Source organism: Delphinapterus leucas, chromosome 10 (genome assembly GCF_059928025.1).
Source record: "Delphinapterus leucas isolate spDelLeu-1000000601 "Yukka" chromosome 10, BTC_Dleu_Yukka2, whole genome shotgun sequence".
Classification (NCBI taxonomy): Eukaryota; Metazoa; Chordata; class Mammalia; order Artiodactyla; family Monodontidae; genus Delphinapterus; species Delphinapterus leucas.
In genome coordinates, this window is record NC_143138.1 from 102,059,865 (window position 1) to 102,075,636 (window position 15,772).

The following is a 15,772-nucleotide window of genomic DNA, read 5'->3' on the forward strand; positions in this document are numbered from 1 at the left end:
TATTCCACTACCTGCTATAACCACAGTTGATCTGATCCTCCACTGATCATTTCCAATTTTTTTATCATGAAAAATGATTTGAAGAATATTCTTGAATCTGTATTTGGGGACATCTGTCCACCTCACAGAAGTTGCAAGGGCGAAGGGCATGTACATTTGTAAATGCTTGTGATATGTCTGCCAGGGGAAGATGTTGTCCCGTTGTTTGAAGCTGATTGCCTTTGTAAATGTTTACCAGCCATTTGTGTGTCTTCTGAGAACTCCATGTACATGTCCTTCATTCACTTTCATTCTTGAGGCGTTCATCTTAATAATTTTTAAGACTTCTCTGTATAGTAGTAGTACTGGCCCTTTGTTTGCCAAGTACATACAGCAGACACCTCCGTTTTAACTTTGTTTCTGTATGTATATATTTTTTACATGTAGAACTTGTAAAGTTTGATGTAGAAAAACTTTCCAGTATTTTCCTTTGTGCTTAGAAAGGCTCTCTCCATTCTAAGAGGGACGTAGTGAGCTACCTATGTTTTCTTCCAGCACTATTTTTGTTCATTCATTCATCCATCCTTCATTCATTGTTACCCTTTAATCTAACTCCAAGTCCTCTGGTTACCCGGGTCCACAGAGCTGGTGGCTGGACCCTTAGCACAATGCCTTGTTGAGGGACAGGAATTTCCGGTAATTCCTGGAAGCCTCCCCTTCTAGGAATGTGGGGAGGGGAAACACATCTCTAAATAATGAACCTTGGCCTCCAAGGCTCCAAATGACCTCCAGTTACCTGACAGGGCTCCACCCAACCAGTCCTTGGGTGCCAACGAGTTTAGGGTAATGACGCTTGTGGCAGCCATGGGAACGCATCACTCAGATCTCCTGCTCCAAGCAGAGCGGGTAACCGCCCACCCCCTCCATCTGAGCTGCCCCCCAGCCAGCAACGGAGCACAGTGGCTACAAATGCAGGATCACTCCAGCAAGACCCAGTATCCCCCCAGCAGAAAAGTGGCTGAGGGCCCCCGCGTCCTGGATGAAGCTTTTTGGAATAATAGTAAAGACAGTAACTAAAATAGTCATGGTGTCATACACTTTAGGAAGCTCTGGTACGACCACGTCTCTTGCATCCCTCTCCACCACACCGCTGAGACTCAGAGCTGGGCTTGGGTCCAAATCCAGGCTCTCTCTGTCCCACCAGGCAGCTTGTGTGAGCCCCGTGCCCACTCCCACCCCAGAGTCCCAAGCCCTTCAGTCTAGGCCTCCCAGTCCAGAGCCATGGCCCAGCAGGCTCTGTGTTTCCTGATCCAACTCTGAGACCCCTGGGCCCCACTTGGCCATAGGGTTGCCAGGGGACGGGGCCCAGAACACCCTTCCCTGAGTGGAGGAGCCTGGAACCTCCTGCCCCACGTGAACCTGGAAGAAGGAGCCAGAAACTGGGCTATTAGGTGTGGAGAGAAAAGTCTTCCTCGCACAGAGAGGCGACTCCTTCCTGGGCTCCGGCCCTGCCCTCCGGTAACCGCAGAGCTCCCTGCTCCTCCTCAGTCAGGGCCCAGGGCGACTATTTTCCACACCGACAAAGCCCAGCAGCCTGTGGTCAGCTCAGCCCGTCCCTCTCCCAAGGTTGGGCCAGAGGCTGAGCTCGGGACCCCGGAGCTCTCTGCAGCCTAGAGAGAAGTTTCACCTTCCACGCTCCAACCTTTAGGCTGGAAGTAGTTATCTGGGGTGACTATTGAACCGCCCATACACACGGACCGCAGTGCCCCTCGGCCGCCGGCTGAGCACACAAAGCTGAGGACTCCTTTGAAGGAAGGGCTGTGGAAGGACAGGATTTGACGAGGCCCGGTGGCCTCTCGGAAGCATTCGGTGTTTATTCTGAGAGCTGTGGGGAGCTGCTGGAGGATTAGTGGGAAGTGCTGAGGAGGCTGGTACTAGAGTCCAGGTGGGAGATGATGGAGTTCAGATGAGGGTGGTGACATGAGGACGTGGTAGGATTGGAGAGATACTGAGGAGAGAGACCACACAGGCTGGTGTGATGCTGGGAGCCGGGGAGAGAGAGGGGCAGGGGTGACTCCTGGGTTTCTGGCTCAGGAGGTGTCACTGATGAGCTGGGGAGGGGTGCCGGTCTGGACTTCCTGCTGCAAGCCACAGAACACTTGACTCAAAGAGGCTTAAGCCAAGAAAGGGAGGACTTCAAGCATAGCTGGATCCAGGTACTCAAATGTCTCCAGGAGCAAGTTTCTCCCTGCTTGTCTCTGAGCTCTCCTCCCCTCTCCTCCATTTTCCACCAGAAGCACCTCTCCTGGGGACCAAAATTCCCAGCAGCTCTGGCCCACAAGCCTTCAAGTCCAGACAAAATGAAGCAATACTCCACTGGTAGTAAGGTTCTCTCCAGTTGGGGGGGTTTAAGTCAGATGCTCAGGCCTGGACCAATCACTGCAGCCAGAGGAATGGGCTGTGCTGATTGGCTCAGCCCAAGTCATATGCTCTCCCAAAAGCCTGGCTGCGGGGGTGAATCTCTAATTGGAAACTGGGGTCCGTTGCCAGATACTGGAGAGGAATCCATGAATGACCCCGACAGGGCGGATAAATTTGCATTCTTGGATTTGAAGTTGATTTTTTCTACATTCAACTCAGATACTGTCAGCTAATAGCACACATTCTTAAAGCATGTTCTCTGTAAAAGCCCCAATAGACACAAGGGGACTTCATCAAGCTCATCAGTGATTGGCTCTCAGCCGAGGAAGCCCTGAGCCATTCCAGCCAATGAGAGCCCAGAGATTCCCGGATCTCACACAGTCATTGACTCCTGCTGGGCTGGGTACCAGAGATCCAGGCACCACCGTGGATGCAACGTGGGCCTGATAGGAATTCTGTCGCCTGTGGCTGGTGACTAATAATAAAACAAGCAGGTTACACCCATTGCAAAAATGTTAAGCCAGCAGGAGAGAATGTGACATGAGCCCAGTGGCTGATTCCCATTTTGTGAAAATGCCAGAAGGGGAGATTGTGAAAGACAGGGCCTTCCAGATCCAGAAGTCCTCTCCCAGGCTTCTCCCCAGTTGCAGCATCTCCCCAGTTTTCCTGAAAAGGGTGATTACCTCTGGGTACATCCCTAAACTGTTGTGTCGTTTGGGCTGTATTTGAACTTGACCTAAACAAACACCGTGTAAATGTTCCTATTTGCATCGATGAGCGCACCCATGTCAGTCTGCAGCTGGTCTGCGTTTCCTTTCAGTGCTGTGTCATATTCCACTGCCCCTAACACACTGGGTGAATCTCCTGTCTATCGACATTTAGGCTGCTGTCTGATTTTCCCTATTACAAGTGATGCTAATCTGATGGCTCTCACACCAGTCTTCCCGTGACATTTGTACTAGTCCTCTAGGGCCAGGGTCCAGGAGAGGCAGCGCTGGGTCACGGGTGCATGCATGTTCAAGTTCACCAGCTCAAGCCAAACTGCTGTTTCCGAGTGTTTGAACCAACCTGCACTCCCGCCAGCTGCTGCCAGCACTGGACCTCCACTCCAACCCTGTTAATGTTAGCCCACGTAGTAGGTGTGAAATGGTATCTCAGTGTGGTTTTAATTTACATGTCCCTTGTTACTAATGAGGATGAGCACCTTGCCAGCCATCTGCATTTCCTCTTCAGTGAAATTTCTGCTCGTGTCTTTTGCCCCCGAAGATATCGTTTTCTCCTTGGCAATCACTGATTTCTAAAGCACAGTCTGGCCATGTGACTCCCTGCCTTTAAGCCCTTCTGTGGCTTCCCAGGGGCCATGGAGCAAAGCCCACGCCCGGAGGCCAGGCCGGCAAGGCCCTACAGTTGTTGGGCTCTGATCTGCGTCTACCCTCCATAGGAGCAGAGTGTTTCTGACTCTCCTCTCACAGTGTCCCTTCCCCTCCACGCCTACGGAGCTTCTTCCACTTGCTTGCCCACACCCTGCTCTCTGCAACCTCCCAGCTCCTGCTCGTGCTGTGGCACCTGCCAGAAACACCCTCCCTCTCCCCACTGGCCCCACATCCTTGCCTGCCTGCTTCTTTCTCAGCCTTCAGGTCTTAGCTGAAACATCACTTCCTCCAGGGAGCCCTCCTGGCTTCGCCCCCCCCAACCCAGACTGTGGGGCCACAGTGCCTGTGTGCTGTGTCTCCGGGCATAATTGTCAGCAGCCCCATCAGCCTTTGCCACTGGACAGCAAACTCCCTGACGGTCAAGAGCGTGACTGTTCTGCTCACACTTATGTTCCTCATAAGTGGGAATGTGGCTGCACAGAGCCAGATCAACAAAACTCTCTGCAGAAGACAGGGGTGGACAGGGGCAGCATGGGCTTGTTTAAGAAAAGGGGCGGCCCTGACACAGACCCTGGGAGGGACCCAGGGACCACTAGGAACCGACATTAGGGTGGAGGAGGGGGGAGCAGTGGACTGGGAGTCCGGGAGCTGGTGGGTTCTAGTCCGGCCGGACTAAGCCCTCTCTGTTTCCCCGTCCCACAGAGGGGAGCCCTGGCCTTGTTCCCATCGGAGATCATGCCCTGGGTGGCCGGCCTGAGGTCTGACCCACCATTTCAGGCCAAGGGAGTGGGCAGGTGTGGGACCGAACAAAGGGGCCGTGTTCTGGACTCTTTCAACAGCTTGGCTGCAGCTGAACAAAGCCACATGCCAACATGTGGGAGAAAGGGGCGGCGGACAGGCAGCATCCCAGCATCCCTCTCAGCCTCCAGGCCCTGCCCTCTGAGTCTCGTGCGCCCCAGAGTGCCAGTCAAAGCATGTCCCTCCCCTGGCTCGTGCAAGGCTCACACCAGCCCTCCAGGCAGGCGTCGCCACCAGTCCCGTTTAACAGATGAACTTGAGAGGCTTGGAGGTCATGGTCACGGGCCCTCAGGCTCTGCCAGGAGGGGCAGAGGCTGGACCGAGAGTCGCTGCACTGCCCAGAGGCTCCCTGCCCGGGGTCACAGCATGGTGCCGTCCAATGCTCTCAGCATCCAGGGCAGGGGCGTCCCCCCCCAGCCTCCCCTGACCCTGCCCTGAGAAGATGGGGTGCAGCACAGCCTCCCCTCGGCAGATCAGAGGACAGGCAGGGGCGGCTGTCATCACCCGGCCTGCTGCACAGCTTCAAGGGAGGAGCGCATCTCAGTCCCACTCACCACTTGGTGTCAGGAAATCTGTGGAGCATCCACCCACGTCCCCTCCACCCGCCGCCTGCCAGCAGAACGCCTCCCGCAGAGAGCCTGGCTCAAGTCCCATCCCGCCTCCCGCACGCCGTGTGACATGGGGCAAGGGACTCCCTCTCCGGGCCTCTGTTCTGTCGTCTGTGAAGTGTGGTAGAGGCTCGTGGGGGAGCAGAAGGACATGGTGCGTGCGAACGAGCCCCATGCCCACTGGGTTTGCAGAAGGAAGAGGACGGAAGTCTCCAGTGTGGGCAGGGAAGAACAGCAGCTTCTTGTCCGCCGCTGGTGGGAGCTTCACACAGTACGATCATCTCAGAAAACTGTTTGGTAGAATTGGCTAAAGCTGAACACTTGAACTTGGATAACCCGGAAACTCTCCTCCAGAGGAGGTGAGCGGGCGTCCTCCAGCGGCCCGACAAGAAGATCCCCAGCAGCACTGCCTGTAGTTCCCCAAACTGGAAGTCACTCGAATGCCCACCACAGAGGGGATGGACAAGCGAGTCAGGGTGTGCCCACACACCTGCAGATGGTATCGCAGTGAAAACAAACAATTCCCGGTCACGCACGACGACACGGACATCGGTCACTAACTCAGTCCAAGAAGTCACTTGGGAGCGGGTACCCTTGGGGTGGCTGGGACTGGGAGCACACGGGGGACTTTCGGGGGTCTGCTCAGGTTCTGATTCTTGATCTGGGGGCCAGTTGCGTGAGTCTGTGTGATTTGTGAAAATCCAGTACGCACACACTTATGCCGGGGGCATAAGAAGTTACCCAAAGACAGGACTGCGGTGAGCTGCGATGTCCCCCCGGCTCTGTTTATGTGTGTTTTGATTAGGTCTCCAGAGGGTATCAGAGTGGTCCAGTGGCAGACAACGTCCGTGCCCTGCCCGCCGCCCTTCAGCCCATGTGGGAGGTCACTGCAGCCCCCGTGGTCAGCCCTGCTCCCACATGGCTTCTGGTCCTAGGGGTGCACCTGGCCCATGTGTGCAGGGCCACCCGAGTGCCACGGAGTTAACCTCGGCCAGCGAGGGGCAGGATGGCTGGGCAAATACCTGGTTTTCTCGGCCCCCGCCAGGGCAGTTCTGAGGGGTGTACTGCACAGGCCCTTCAGGGTCCCCAACTGGCTTGGGCTCCAGTTGCCCCGGTGGTGACTCACTAATGAACACGCCCCCTGCTGGTGACTTTCCTCCTTCTCTTGCCTCCACCCTCACTGTGCTTTCTGGGGTCACTACTTGTACCCGAATCCTTGTTCCTTGTGTCCTTAGATGTCAGAGCAAGAGGGAGTGATGGGGGGATTATCCCTATCTGGGGATCTAGAGGAGGGAAGGCAGCCTCAGATCTAATCAGGACACCCTGTGGGGTCGGGGCTGAGTCACCGCCTTATCTGAGCCTATCAGTAGCCCAGGGTGTTGCAAGAGACTTTTGCTTTTCCAGGAACTAGTGGCCAGGACCCAAACCTAAGGACAAAGATGCCCCCCGAAGCCCACACTCTATGAGAGTTTCAGATTATGGTTTTCTTACATATTTTCTTTTTGGGGGGGGGGCGCTGCAGCACACGGCTTGTGGGATCTTCGCTCCCCGACCAGGGATCGCACCCAGGCCCTCGGCAGTGAGAGCGCTGAGTCCTAACCACTGGACCCCCAGGGAAGTCCCAAAGCCCACGTTCTAAAGACAGTCAGAAGCCTGCAGCTCCGGCCATCCCCCCACGAACCCCTCATGCCCCACACACCCATCCGAATCTGTAGCCGACCAGGAGGATGTGGGGCGCTGGGAGGGCATTCAACAACCATCAGGGTTGTGCACTGTTCTTACAGGACATAAGCCGAACTTCCCCTCCCCCAGAAGCCAAATCTCTGGGAGATCAGGTGGGTCTGCAAGGACACAGGCCCCTCATTCTCAGTTTGGATGTCACGTCCTGCGGAGGCCCGGCGGCTCTGTATCCTGCGCCTCCGTGCGGGCAGGAGAGAGCGGGCAGGGCAGAGGGCGGCTGCAGGGATGGTCCGCTGGTGCCCAGTGGTCAGCACGATAAAGGGGCCTGGCATGGGCTGTCTTGTCTGTTTCCCACCCTAGAGGGACGCCTGGTAATGGGAGGACTACAGCAGCAGAGGGCCCTGCTGGGGCAGGAACCGAGCAGATGGGAAAGAGTCCAGCTGGGCCCAGGTGCCCCAGGTCAGGGCTCTCCGCAGAGGGGGGCCTCTCCCTAACCGCTTTTGGAAGAATCACATGTGCCGTGAATGTGATGGTTGCGATGGAGGCCACACTGGGGACACTGACAGCCGCTCAGTGCAGCCCAGGAGGCTACAGAGACCAGCAGAGAGAGGACAGCAGACTTGGACGCCGGCCTCCTCCCTGCAATCCCCCACCTCCGCAGGCTGCATGCAGAGGAGGGCGGGGAGCAGGGGAAGGCCGGCCGCACCCTCCCACCATGTCCCGGGCCACAGACCACATCCAACCCGGGAGGGGAAAAAGGGGAGGAGATTTGCAGTGGCCGGAACCCGACTTTCCCTAGCTGAGCCCTCTGAGATCTGCCAGAGGTAGAGATCATGGAACAGCCGGCCAACAGAGCTGGGGGCAGCACGGACGGAAGGAAAAGAACCTTCTGCTTTGTCCCCCCAGGAATGCAGGCTGCTCAGTGAACCGGTGGCAGTGAATTAGGAAGCTGGGCCTTGTGAAGGAAGAGACGGGGGCTTCACGGGGCATCAGGCTGCGGCCCAGCTGCAGGAGCCCCCCATCCACCAAGTCAGGCCCCCACCTGCCACGCAGGCTAAGGGGGTCTCCGCCCGCTTGATGACTTTGCCAGCGGCCACCAGCCTCACACATCAGGAGCTCCCCCCTCCCCAGAACCCCCCAGGCTGTACAGATGGGCTCAGGTCTACGCAGACCCAGGAAGCTGCACCCGCAATGACGACCTGGCCCTCGGTCTTGGGGCCCCGTCCAGCTTAGATGGCTGAGCTGGTGAGAGCATAGCGGGGCAGGGGGAGCTGAGAAATAGAAGACTCCCCCAAGTACAAGGAAGGACAAGCACAGGCCAGTCTCATCCAGAGACACAGATGCAAAAATCCTGAACAAAAATGAACAAACCAAATCCAGCCGCCTCTGCAGAGGGAAGGCATCACGTGCAAGCACGGCCCATTCGGGAGCCTGGCCTCACCTGTAGGGCAGGTGGGCCGGGTCACTGGAGACGCAAAAGGCCATTCCATCGTCTCAACGGGCACGGGAAAAAGTGCTTAATGAAGTCAACGTCTTCGCACAGACTGGGGTGGCGAGTAACCTGATAAAGTGTGTAAATATATCAATTCCACTTCTGCAGAAGACTGAAGGCAGGGCTGGACGAGCCCATGCCTAGTGTCCAGTCTCATCTCAACACCGATGGCTCTTCCAGACAACAGCGTCCCTCAGCACCTCCCGGGCCGGACCCATCGCTCTGCTGACTTCGTACAACAGCACTGGGTCCCCACCTGGTGGACTAAATGCCCCGTGGGCCGTGCAGAGCCCTTGCCCTGGGGCAGAGCTAGCTGCCCTGGGGCTTTGGGAACAGGCAGCACCGGCCCTGGCGCCACCATGCCAGCCTCCCTGGCCTGCCTTTCCCCTCCCCACGGGAACATCACGGCCACCGTCTTTAAATTGTAGTCATTTATACATAGCACATAATTGTAGCAAAATACACATAGCATTGGATTTACCATCTAAACTGTTGTTAAGAGCACAGTTCAGTGGCATAAAGTACATTCACATTGTATTGCAGCCGTCACCACCATCATCTCCAGAACTTTCTCATCTTCCCAAACTGAAACTCTGTCCCCATTAAACACTAACTCCCCCTCCCCCATCCCTGGCCCCCACACACATACACCCGCCCATCCTCCTTTCTGTCTCTATGGATTTGACTGCTCTAGGGGCCTCATATAAGTGGAATCATACACTATTTGTCGTTTTGTGTCTGGCTTATTTCACTGAGCAATGTCCTCAAGGTTCATCCATGTTGCAGCAGGTGTCAGAATTTCTTCCTTTTATGCCCAAATAATATTCCATTATATGTACAGACCACATTTTGTTTATCCATTCATATGAATAAATGAATCAACCCTGGGGTGTCCAAGCCAGTCCACCTTTGGCTATTGTGAAGACTACTGCTGTGAACATAGATGTGCAGATATCTGTTCAAGACCCCACTTTTTTTTTTTTTTTTTTTGCGCTACGTGGGCCTCTCACTGTTGTGGCCTCTCCCGTTGCGGAGCACAGGCTCCAGACGCACAGGCTCAGCGGCCATGGCTCACGGGCGCAGCCGCTCCGCGGCACGTGGGATCCTCCCAGACTGGGGCACGAACCGTGTCCCCTGTATCGGCAGGCGGACTCTCAACCACTGTGCCACCAGGGAAGCCCAAGACCCCACTTTTAATCATGAAATGGAAATATTTTATGCCTGGACAAAAACATGCACCCACCAAGTGAAAGCATTTCTCTCAGAGTTTGCATTTTTTTCCCCACTGTTTTTAGATTTTAAACCCAAGTAAAAGCTCCATGTGGTCACATAGAAAGAACAAAAGTAACTCAAGTTCTGCTTTTCCATCTTTATAATCACTGTGCAGTCACCGACTATTTCCAATCACTGCCTAAACACGAGTAGTTGGCACCACAGGCAGTAGAGCCACCAAATGCACCGTAAGCGGCCTCAGTACTCTGAACCGTCACCAACTTACCCCCCAAACACATGCCTAGAGCTGAATCCACAGGTGCCAGGGCGACTGGATCACGGGGACTTCAATTAAATTCCCCATACAACATAATGCTTATGAAAAGATAGATACGTCATCAAAATTCGCACATCTGAAGCACGCATCTATGTTATTAAAACAACCGTATCCACAGCAGTGCTTGAGCACAGTGAAGTATTTTATCCTTGACCACTTTTTAGACGTTTTGGCGCGTGGTGATGATACAAAGCAGACTGCCTTTATTATTGATTCAAATCATGTACAGGCCAGGCCCCCATGTTCGTTGTCAGGGGCATGGGGGGCTGTTCCCCCTGGTCCACACAGACCCGGGAAGTCGCCAGCTCTGAGAAAGGGTCCTGCTCCCCAGGCCTTGCCCTGGGGCCACCACGCGGGCGCTGTGGCTGGAGCCTTTGTCTTCTTTGCTGGGCCCACCCGGTGGGCATCAGATCAACAGGGTCCTCGCCCTGACTGTGTCCCACCTGGAGCGACCAGCAGGCCTCTGATCTGAGTAGTGGCAGGGCTGGCCCGGGGGGGAATCTCTGAGGATGCGGACGTTTCCGGCTCTGCCCTGTTACCCCAGAAAGATACTTGTCAGGCTCTCTCTGGCTCTCGTTTTCCCAGCCCAGATGGCCGCGAGCCCACCGCTGCAGAGACGTGACCCAGCAGCCAAGCCCCGTACCAGCAGGGATGCCGCGCCCAGCAGGCAGCCTGGATCAACCCATGCCTGCTCTGCCAGACTGATGACCCTAATCCCACGTGCAGACGGGGGCCGGCCAGAATCCCTCCTACGCACAAGAGGCCTTTGTTCTGCTGCCCTTGCCCCTGGCCCCCCATCTCAGGCTTCCCTGAGGCCAGGGAGGAAGGAGGTTTCCTGCCTAGCATCTACCACCGCCAGGCCCTGTGCAGGCCAGCCCTTGTGTTGCAGCTGCGGAAAATGCTAGAAAGGTCAAACGTGGGCTTTGGTGTCACACCCAAGGGGGCCACTCCTGATGGCCACACACCAGCTACACGAGTCTGAGCCCCACTTCCTGGACAAAGAGATGTTCTAACTCCCAAAGCAGATCTTAGGGCAGTGGGAGTCCCCGTTGTCCCCATGTGTCCCCTGCTTCTTGCTGTGTCCCCCACCCCCCAGCCTGCCTGGACCCCGGGCCCTGGCGTCTGTGGAGCCCTGTGTCTGGGCCCTGGTGTCACCGTGGCCCTGGTCACGCTGAGTAAGCAGGCTCTCCCTCTCTCTCTGCATTCTTACCCGGTGTAACACCTACAGGTGTATAACCCAGTGGGCCGCAAATAGTTTCCTCTCTGGGTCCTTTACTAGGGTTGCCAGGTTTAGTACATAAATAAAAATACAGAATGCCCAGTTCAATTTGAATTTCAGATAAATGACAAGCAATTTTTTTAGTATAAGTGTGTCTCAAATATTGGACATAATTGCATTTTATCTGGCAACCCTCTCCTTTACACTCTTAACAATTATTGAAAATCTCAAAGAGCTTATGTTTATGGGATTATAAACATTGATATTTACTGTATTAGAAACTAAAATGGGAAAATTGCTAAAATATTTATTTTTAAAAAACAAGAAATAACGTATTTTTATGAAAAAGAGCTCCATTTTGGGCTTCCCTGGTGGTGCAGTGGTTGGGGGTCCACCTGCCAACGCAGGGGACTTGGGTTCGTGCCCCGGTCCGGGAAGATCCCACATGCTGCGGAGCGGCTGGGCCCGTGAGCCATGGCCGCTGAGCCTGCGCGTCTGGAGCCTGTGCTCCGCAAGGGGAGAGGCCACAGCAGTGAGAGGCCCGCGTACCGCAAAAAAAAAAAAAAAAAAAAAAAAAAGAGCTCCATTTTGCAAAACAAAAGAAATTAATAAGAAAAGTGGCATTGTTTTGCACTTTTGCAAATCTCTTTAATGTTTGGCTTAATTGAAGATAGCTGGATCCTGCATTCAGTTTACTGTGACATGTGATTCTGGTTGGACGTCGTGAGGAATACCTGACCTCACACAGATAATGTAGTCAGCAAAGGAAGGAGTATTCTAATAGCCTTTTCAGATTGCTGTGAATAATTGTCTTTGCTTTCACACCAAAACTCAACAAATGGTAATTTCTTAAACTTCAGTTGCTACATGGAATCTGAAAACATATGAATGAACTTTTCATACTTGGTTACACAAAAATCCATTTGTCTACCTTGCACTTTGAATGGGTCTTTTATTTACACAAGATTTTGTATTAATAACAACCTGCATTAGTCATTTGAGACACACAGGTTTCCTGGTCTTCCTAATGTTTACACATTTCATTAACTAGCTACTAAACTTCACATTTGTTGATAACACTGCCTATCTCATCAGAAAAGCCTTAAAGTTTTGGCTTCTAGCGCACATGGAAGTTTTCCCATATTCTAAGTTTCTAGCTCAAATTTTATCACTGGCAACAATTACTGTCAGCTGCTTCCCTTGAAGTGACAGCTCACTTCACTTTCAAGAATATGTCTGTCAGATGCCCAAGTCTGAATAACCCGTGCTTTTCTTTCAGTTTTCCTTTCCATAAAAAGGCAAGTGGTTGAGCTAGCAACTCAAATAGTCATACACGTGCTTTTTCCTGAGACAACCATCCTACTTGGGGATGCTTTCTGTGTGCTTCCCATGTCTTCACACAGAATAGGAAAAAGACGCGTGCTCAAGAGCAATACAGTTATGTCCTCGCTTTAGCAAGGACATAGCGCAAGGGCACGGTGGTGAAGAGTCCAAAGACCACTATTGCAGCTGTGCTGTGGCCCTGATCCATGCTGGACCCGCCATCTTTTGCATCATCCGTGCAAGTGTCAGCAAGAGAAAAGGGCAAATCATATCTTAGGATTATTAGGAAGGTGGTTTTGACCTTGCGGATCTTCTAAGAGAGTCGTGGGGATGGCCAGGGCTGTGCGGACCACCCTTTGAGAACCTCTGCGTTAGCATGGACTCTTAGCCCCTCCACCGGTGCCTAGCACTTAGGCAGTGCTCCCTAACATACCACAGAGGAGGCTGATGTCTCCTTAAGACGCAGGATTGACCATCACGGCTTCTCCTCACTGCCCAGAGGGACCCATGGCCACGACTCTGCTGCACAGACATTCAGACATTTTTCTATGGGTTTCCATACGTGTATAACACACCCCCCTAGGAAATAAGTAATATTAATTCAACACATACTTCCTGAGCACTGACTCTGTGCCCGTCACTGCTCCAGGCACTGGGGACACAGCAATCGACAAGTCAGATTCTCCGCTCTTATGGAGCTGACGGCTTAGTGGAAGAGACCACTGGACAAGACAGTGTGTCCGACGGTGACTCAGGCAGCAGGAGAAATGCAGGAAGAGCTGGCACCTGCTGGAGGGTGAATATTTAGCAGGGAGTCAGGCTCCTCTGAGAAGGTAACATGTAAGCAAAAAACCAAATAAAATGATGGAGTAAGCTGCATGCATATTTAGGGAAAGAATGCACGTGCAAAGGCCCTGAGGCGGTAATATGCCGGCTTCCTGTATTAGCCAACAGTACGCGGGGTTCATTCAACACGCCTGAGATATTTACAAAATAGACTGCCAGGCACTGCTCTAGACCCTCATGGAGCCAGACACAGAGAGAGGAGAGAGACAGTAAAAAAGAATAAATGAACAAATAAATAGGTAACATGTCTGAAAGTGGTAGGTAAAAAAAAATCCATCAGGGAAAGACAAGGACAGACTGGTTGCTGTTTTTAAAACAGAAGCTAGGGACGGCCTCCCCGAGGACGTGACATGAGGAAGAAGAGGAGAGCCTTGCTGGCTTCATTCCCATTTCACAGACAGGGAAACTGACCTTCCAGAGGCACAACCACCCAAGGGCACGCAGCTGTACAAGAAGGAGGCAGGAGGGGTCCCAGGGGTCCCAGAGCAGAGCCCCCTCTTGCTGCCTCAAGCCAGCGGGGCCCAGAGCTCAGGGTGGGGCTGCAGGGGGGCTGGGCAGCTCTCACTAACAGGCTCACACTGCCCCAATCACTTCACGAGCACCCAGTGAGAAAGCGCTATTATTACCCACATTTTATAGGCAAGGAAACTGAGGCTCAGAGAAGACATCTCACACTTGGGGCTACAGGCACACTGACTAAAACCATGATTTTTTTTTTTTTACAATTTTCAATACAAAACACTTCATTATTTAATACTGATGTATTCCTATATGCCATTCCAGGTCCGGCCACAGTGTACCAGGGGCCAGCGCTTTGGGCCTTGTTACGGCCAAATAACATTCCGCTGTGTGGATAGATCACGTTTACTGTACGTGTTCATCCATGGATGGACATTTGAGCTGTTTCCACTTTGGGGCACACATTTATTTGCATGAAACTGTAAACCATAGTGCCCGTCTACACCCACGTGAAGGCAGAGTACTTCCCCACATTGTCATAAATAAAATAGTCCGGGGCTGAGGATTCAAAGTGAGAAATTTCACACCACAATGGACAAAGCACTTTGCTATTCTTTAGGATTTGCTTCATGACCTTTTACTACCTCAAATTTCCAGCAGAAGTAGAGAGCATGGTATAACAACCACGGCAGGTGCCCACCGCGAGGCTCCCTGAGTTTCCGACCCCAGGACGAGTCTGCCCTCACCCCGAGACCACCACAGCCCAGGGTCCTGCGGGGCTGTCAGGAAGGGGTGCTGGCACCGGGTCTGCTAGGGGATCATCCAACTGGTGGCCACCCAGGTGTCCCTGGTCACACTGCCGGCTTCCCCCCACTGAAGATTTTGGCCTGGGCTCAGGCAGCGTTATCTCTGGGTGGATACCTTCCCCGTGGAGCCGTCTGGGCAGGATGGAATGCTCAGAGGGCGGGGCCTCCCTGAGGGGGCCCCAGCACTGGCCCCACCTGGGCAGCTGGCCACCGTCCCCTGCCTCATCTTTCCCTGCCCCTGACCTCGTAATCCCCGCCATCCATCCAAGGACAGCCTGGCTGGAGCTGGAGTTGGGGAAACAGAGGCCCAGAAGGGTCAGGGAAATCTCCCCACATCTCTGCAAAGGGGGCACACGCCTCAGAGAGCTCCTCCCTGGGGTGCCGCGGAGGGAGGGCCGCCCTGTCTCAGCCTGGCGCTGCCCGGGGTGGGGAGGGGAGCTGGGGGTCAGGTGGGACGGGGCTTCCGCAGCGCCCCAGGGCGTGGGGTGAAGACGCACCTGCAGGAGGGAGCCAGCCTCAGCCTGAGCCTGTGGGTATCTGTGGGGGCAGCCAGGCATCCCTTTGGTCACACACGGTGACCACCGTGGCCTCACTCTGGGGCCTCACTTCCCTCTGGTGGTGCTTAAGTCTTCACAGGGTTTTCTAAACGGTCCAGCCCTGGTGCAGGACCCCAGGCAGGACCCCAGCACACTGGGGTCAGGGCGTCAGAGAAAGGTCACCCCCAGCCCACCCCAAGGCCTGGAGTCATGGGTGAGGTGGGAAAGACACTCAAGGTCAAGTTCAGTGGGGGCACTGTGATCGAACTTCCCCACCAAGGAGGCTGCCCTTCCAAGACCAGCCTTGGGGAAGGGAAGCACCAGCTCTGAGGACGACCAGGGCAGCTGTGTCTAGAGATGCTAGGACACCGGGGCATGGGAAGCCGTGCCCCCCACCAAGCCTGAGCACACCTGCTGTGTCTGCTGAAGGGCCACCTTCTTGCAACACACTCAAAGGCATTCTGAGGTCTACAGCTGCTCCGCGGGGCCACACAGGCTGGGTCCGCTGGGTCCTGCCAGCCCACCCAGGGATGGAGAGCTGACCCCAGAAGTCCTGGCCCCAGGCCTGGAAGCCTGGTCCCGGCTCCCTGGCCCCGCACCCCATCTGCCAAGCCCTGCTAGACGTCCTCTCCGGACTCTCAGCAGCTCCCCTTCCCCGCCTCCCCAGGCCACGCGTCCAGCCG